Genomic DNA, 6,866 nt, shown 5'->3' with positions numbered 1-6,866 from the left:
AGACTGTTTCTAAACACTTCTATATGAATGTGGATGCTACCATGATTACGGATAATCCTGAATGAACCGTTAATAACTTGATTACACACAGGTGGATTGTATTTATCATCATTAGTCATTTAGGTCAACATTGGATCATTCAGAGATCCTCACTGAACTTCTGGAGAGAGTTTGCTGCACTGAAAGTAAAGGGGCTGAATAATTTTGCACGCCCAATTTTTCAGTTTTGATTTGTTAAAAAAAGTTTGAAATATCCAATAAATGTCGTTCCACTTCATGATTGTGTCCCACTTGTTGTTGATTCTTCACAAAAAAATACAGTTTTATATCTTTATGTTTGAAGCCTGAAATGTGGCAAAAGGTCGCAAAGTTCAAGGGGGCCGAATACTTTCGCAAGGCACTGTATATGCAATGCAGGACAAGCTAGTTTACCTAGTAATATCATCAACCATGTGTAGTTAACTAGTGATTATGTTAAGATTTGTTTTTTATAAGTTTAATGCTAGCTAGCAACTAACCTTGGCTCCTTGCAGCCACAGGTCCTTTTGATGCTGCACTCGCGTAACAGGTGGTCAAGCTTGCCACGCAGTCTCCTCGTGGATTTCAATGTAATCGGCCATAAGCGGCGTCCAATTACCAATTGTTATGAAAACATGCCGATTAATCAGTCGACCTCTACTGCAGTGGAGCAGGTTGAGAGCTTCAAGTTCCTTGGAATCCACATCACCAACAAACTAACATGGTCCAAGCACACCAAGACAGTTGTGAAGAGGGCACAACGAAACCTATTCCCCCTCAGGAGACTGAAAATATTTGGCATGGGTCCTCAGATCCTCAAACGGTTCCTCAGCTGCACCATTGAGAGCATTAACTGATTGCATCATTGCCTGGAATGGCAACTGCTCAGCCTCCGACCACAAGGCACTACAGAGGGTAGTGCAAATGGCCCAGAACATCCAGGACCTCTATACCAGGCAGACTCCAGCCACCCACAGATGAAGCAATCTCAATCGCATTCCACACTGCCTTCCACCTGAACAAAAGGATCCCCTATGTAAGAATGCTGTTCATTGACTATATCTTAGCGTTCAATACCATAGCACCCACAAAGCTCATCACTAAGCTAAGGACCATGGGACTAAACACCTCCCTCTGCAACTGGATCCTGGACTTCCTGACAGGCCGCCCCCGGGTGGTAAGGGTAGGCAACAACACATCTGCCACGCTGATCCTCAACATGGGGGCCCCACAGGGGTTTGTGCTTAGTCCCCTCCTGTACTCCCTGTTCACCCATAACTGCGTCGCCAAGCACGACTCCAACACCCTTGTTAAGTTTGCTGACGACACAACAGTAGGCCTGATCACCGACAAGAATGAGACCGCTGTAGGTAGGAGGTCATATACCTGCCATAGTGCACAGTCACTTTACCCCCACCTACATGTACAAATTACCTCGACTAACCTGTACCCCCGCACATTGACACGGTACCGTTACCCCCCATATATAGCCTCAGTAGCCTTTTCTTAGCTCTATTTCTTGAACTGCATTGTTGGTTAAGGGTTTTATGTAAGTATTTCAAGGAAAGGTTGTTGTATTTGGTGCATGTGACAAATAAAATTTGATTAAATTTGAACAGGTCTGGTAGGCATTCCTGCAGTCAGCAAGCCACTTGCACGCTCCCTAAAAAATATAAACTTGAGACATCTGTGGCATTGTGTTGTGACAAAACTGCACATTTTAGAGTGGCTTTTTATTGCCACCAGCACAAGGTTTACCTGTGTAATGATCATGCTGTTTAATCAGCTTCTTGATATGCCACACCTGTCAGGTGGATGGATTATTGCCAAAGGAGAAATGCTCACTAATAGGGATGTAAACAAATTTGTGCCAAATATTTGTGAGAAATACACTTTGTGCATATGGAACATTTCTGGGTTATTTTATTTCAGCTCATGAAGCCAACACTTTACATGTTGCGGAGACGCGTTCTGACTCCTGTGACAATGCTGGAGGAAACAGGTACAAAAGTATCTATATACACAGTAAAACTAGTCCTATATTGACATAACCTGAAAGGCTGCTCAGCAAGGAAGAAGCCACTGCTCCAAAACCTCTATAACAAAGTCAGACTACGGTTTGCAACCGCACACGGGGACAAAGATTGTACTTTTTGGAGAAATGTCCTCTGGTCTGATGAAACAAATATAGAACTGTTTGGCCATAATGACCATCCTTATGTTTGGAGGAAAAATGGGGAGGCTTGCAAGCCAAAGAACACCAACCCAACAGTGAAGCACGGGGGTGGCAGCATCATGTTGTGGGGGTGCTTTGCTACCGTAGGAATTGGTGCACTTCACAATATAGATGGCGTCATGAGGAAGGACAATTATGTGGATATATTGAAGCAACATCTCAAGACATCAGTCTGGGCGCAAATGGGTCTTCCAAATAGACAATGACCCCAAACATACTTCCAAAGTTGTGGCAAAATGGCTTAAGGACAACAAAGTCAAGGTATTGGAATGGCCATCACAAAGCCCTGACCTCAATCCTATAGAAGATTTGTGGGCAGAACTGAAAAAGCGTGTGCGAGTAGGGAGGCCTACAAACCTGACTCAGTTACACCAGCTCTGTCAGAAGGAATGGGCCAAAATTCACCCAACTTATTGTGGGAAGCTTGTGGCTACCCAAAATGTTTGACCCAGGTTAAACAATTTAAAGGCAATGCTACCAAATACTAATTGAGTGTATGTAAACTTCTGACCCACTGGGAATGTGATGAAAGAAATACAAGTTGAAATAAATAATTCCCTCTACTATTATTCTGACATTTCACATTCTTAAAATAAAGTGGTGATCCTAACTGACCTAAGACAGGGAATTTTTACTAGGATTAAATGTCAAGATTTGTGGAAAAACTGAGTTTAAATGTATTTGGCTAAGGTGTATGTAAACTTCTGACTTCAACTGTATTTCATAAACAAAGTTATGCAACATTCTGTGTAAAAAAGTAATTTCCTCCTTACTCTAACTGATTGTGGCACCTTTAGCTGCAAAGACTCCAACCAAACGCTTTGTGTAGTTGTTGATCAGTCTCTCATGTCGTTGTAAAGGAATGTTGTCTCATTCTTGCATGCAGAACTACTGTAACTCAGTATTAAAGGAATTAAATTACTCTGTTTTAATACCCAATTGAAATTAAACACTGTCAATTCATAAGGATTTTATGAATTGAGAGCCCAGTCTTAAAGTCAATCAGCAGAGTTTATTCACGAGAGTACTGAACACGATACAGTTTACCACAGGTTATAAACTGAAAATGACGTCATTAGTTTCAGCACCAACCCGTGCCATCTCCGTTCCAGTACAAAGGCTGTATGGTTCTCACATCGTCTCTCCCTATTAAGATAATATACGACCGGGCTTAAGACAGCTTGTGTAGATAAGCCCTCTAGCCAGACTGGAGATATAATTAATTCATTTCTACCAAGGAACAGACAGTCATTGTTCTAACTCTTGACCACATTTACACCCATTATATTCAGCACTGGGATCAAGAAAGAAAACTCATACATATACAACAACATAATAGTATTCTGATTAGTACATATACAGTAACATAATAGTATTCGGATTAGTACATATACAGTAACATAATAGTATTCGGATTAGTCAGTCCTGATTGAAATGTAAACATAATTAGTCATCATTGATAAAAATTCCCTTAACACTCAGTGACATTTGTGGGTTTTCAAGCATGAACTGCTCGTTTCAAGTCCTGCCTCAACATCTCAGTTGGGATTAGGTCAGGACATTGACTTGGCCATTCCAAAACTTCACATTTGTTGCTTTTTAACCATTTTCATACAGACTTGATTGGGTGTTTTGGGATCATTGTCTTGCTGCATGACTCAGCTGCGCTTCAGCTCACAGACAGATGCCCTGACATTCTTCTGTAGAATTCTCTGATACAGAGGAGAATTCATGGTTCCTTATATTATGGCAAGTCGTCCAGATCCTGAGGCAGCAAAGCATCCCCAAACCATCACACTTCCACCACCATGCTTGACCGTTGGTATGAGGTTCTTACTGTGGAATGCAGTGTTTGGTTTTCGCAAGGCATAATGGGACCTATTTAGTCCAAAAAATTATACTTTTGAATCATCTGTCCATTGAACATTCTTCCAAAAGTCTTGATGATCATTCAGGTGCTTTTTGGCAAACTTGAGTACAGTTTTGTCCTGAAAACAAAGTTATGTTTGGGGCAAACCCAACACGTCACTGAGTACCACTCTCCACATTTTCAAGCATAGTGGTGGCTGCATCATATTATAGGTATGCTTGTAATCGCTAAGGACTGGGGAGTTTTTCAGGATAAAAAAGAAACGGAATGGAGCTAAGCACAGGCAAAATCCTAGATGAAAACCTGGTTCAGACTGCTTTTCACCAGACACTGGGAGATTAATTCACCTTTCAGCAGGTCAATAACCTAAAAAACAAGGCCAAATCTACACCGGAGTTGCTGAACAAGATAACAGTGAATGTTTCTGAGTGGCGAGTTACAGTTTTGACTTAAATCTACGGCAAGACCTGAAAATGGTTGTCTAGCAATGACCAACCAATTTGACAGAACCTGAAGAATTTTGAAAATAACAATGGACAAATGTTGAACAATACAGGTGTGAAAAGCTCTTACAGGCTTACCCAGAAAGACTCACAGCTGTAATTGCTGCCAAAGGTGCTGCTACTAAGTATTGACGTTATTTAGATTGTGTATTTAATTTTCAATAAATTTGCAAACATTTCTAAAAACACGTTTTCATTTTGTCGTTATGGGCTATTGTGTGTAGATGGGTGAAAAAGGAAGAAGGGGGTAGCTGCATCCCAATATGGCGACTGGAGTATGGGCGAGTGGGTGTGTTGAGATTGGGGTCCTTAGTGGTAATTTCCACGACAAAGTCAAGCTTAAATTAATTTGTTTATTCACGCCAGCGAAGCGATTACAGACAAACAGCACAAGTTCGTCAGAAGCTCGGAGGGGGTACTTCCCCCTCAGCATATTTATACTATCAGTACGGATCACACAAAGATAGCCAAGTTAATTCTATCTCAGCAAAGCCTGAGCTTTGATTGAGCAGTGTTTTTTTCTCCTTCTGTTTCTTACCATGCAACTATCGTACAATGAGCTACTGTACCACGAGAGTTTGGTCTTCTGTTTTGAAGCCAGGGAATGAGTTGTATTTCACTGTTTTACACAAATAATTTTTTAATGTTAAGTTATAAAACTGACGATTGATGGGTGTACTGTTGCTTCATGCGTTGTATGCGTGTACTACTAGGTAGCTACTTCCCACACAGTTTCTGGACAGTAGTGCTTGTCAAGCAGGAGAGAAGGGCATTGTGTCCCGGTGTTGTTGCAGTTCAAGATTAGGGAGGACAATTTTATTTTACGACCATGGCCTTATTTCTATAACAGCATATTGGATGACTGTCATTCATCTTCCATTCACCCAGCTCAATCCAACATCGATAGGTTTAGGCTACTACATGAAACTAGAAATATTCCCTATACCCATCATGGAGGTTGCTACAACCTAGCCTACGAATAAAAGTTTATAACGTAGTTGCACAGGTCGAGACACAAATTGGAGTAATCAAGGTGACACAGTGCCACATTCAATACCACCTTGCACACTCTTGCCTGCATCTAGCCGATCTAGGTTGTAATCATTAGTCCAACCATTTTTTTTCTTATTTTCTTCATTAGTCCAAACAGTTGCAAACAAGAGTTTCTATTGGACAAATTCAGGTAGGTTTATCCCTGTTTCGTTCTGTTTAAGAAATGTTTTTCAACAAAATCGACAGAATGAATACACCCCTGATCACTTGCACACACAGTTCACCTTCATAGCAGCCACATACAAACAGCATAATCATTTTGGTCATTGTATAATTCCTTCTCACATCTACACGCTCTCCTCCTCTCACCTTTTCCCTTCACTTGTGGACTTCAGTGCACAACACAACAGCGGTCTGTGACCAGATTAAAAACCCTTTCCAAGCCAAACAATCATACCATAACCGCTACACAGCCCACATCGTTGTCAATGTCACAATATTAGCAAACGTCATAGTCAACATAGCTACTAGAACTAACGCGTAAGTAAACCCGCAACAATCCCGCAGTACAGTGTACAGCAAGCAGTTTAGCAGTTTCACAGGCGGGCCGCGTGGCAATAAATTACTTAAACCGAAGCTTACCTTGACTTGGAAGAGTTCTGTTGGATAGCCTTAGCCAGCTAGCTAACATAATAGCATTCTTCTCTGTTTGAGTAGGCTAAATTAGCTAGCTGCATTAGCAGGCTAAGTTAGTGAAAGTTTAAAAAAAGACAACAAAATATAGCCAGCTCTCGCTCTGCTGCTTCTCCTTAATTTAAGAGATTTATTTGTTCAAAACTGTTCAACTACTGTTTTTGGGTCAACTACTCACCACATTTTATGCACTGAAGCACTAGATTAATTCTCTGATCCTTTGATTGGGTCGACAACATGCAAAAGCTCTGATAGGTTGGAGGACGTCCTCCAACCTAAGTCGTCATAATTACTGTGTTAAGTCTATGGAAAGGGGTGAGAACCATGAGCCTCCAAGGTTTTGTATTGAAGTCAATGCACCCAGAGGGCGAAAAATAGTTGTCCTCCGGCTACACCATGGTGCTACCCCAGAGTGTGCTGTTGAGGTTACCGTAGACCTTCACTACAAAAGTGTTTTAATCAGTTATTTGGTGACGTTAATATATTTAGCATAGTTTTATCTAAAAAGGACAACTTTTGAAATGTTTCCCTATTTTTTTATGAAATTGACTGA

The sequence above is a fragment of the Oncorhynchus mykiss genome, chromosome 19, assembly GCF_057628025.1.
Source record: "Oncorhynchus mykiss isolate SJ-2025 chromosome 19, ASM5762802v1, whole genome shotgun sequence".
NCBI classification, from domain to species: domain Eukaryota; kingdom Metazoa; phylum Chordata; class Actinopteri; order Salmoniformes; family Salmonidae; genus Oncorhynchus; species Oncorhynchus mykiss.
The sequence above is the reverse complement of the archived record's forward strand: the minus strand, read 5'-3'. Positions refer to the sequence as shown.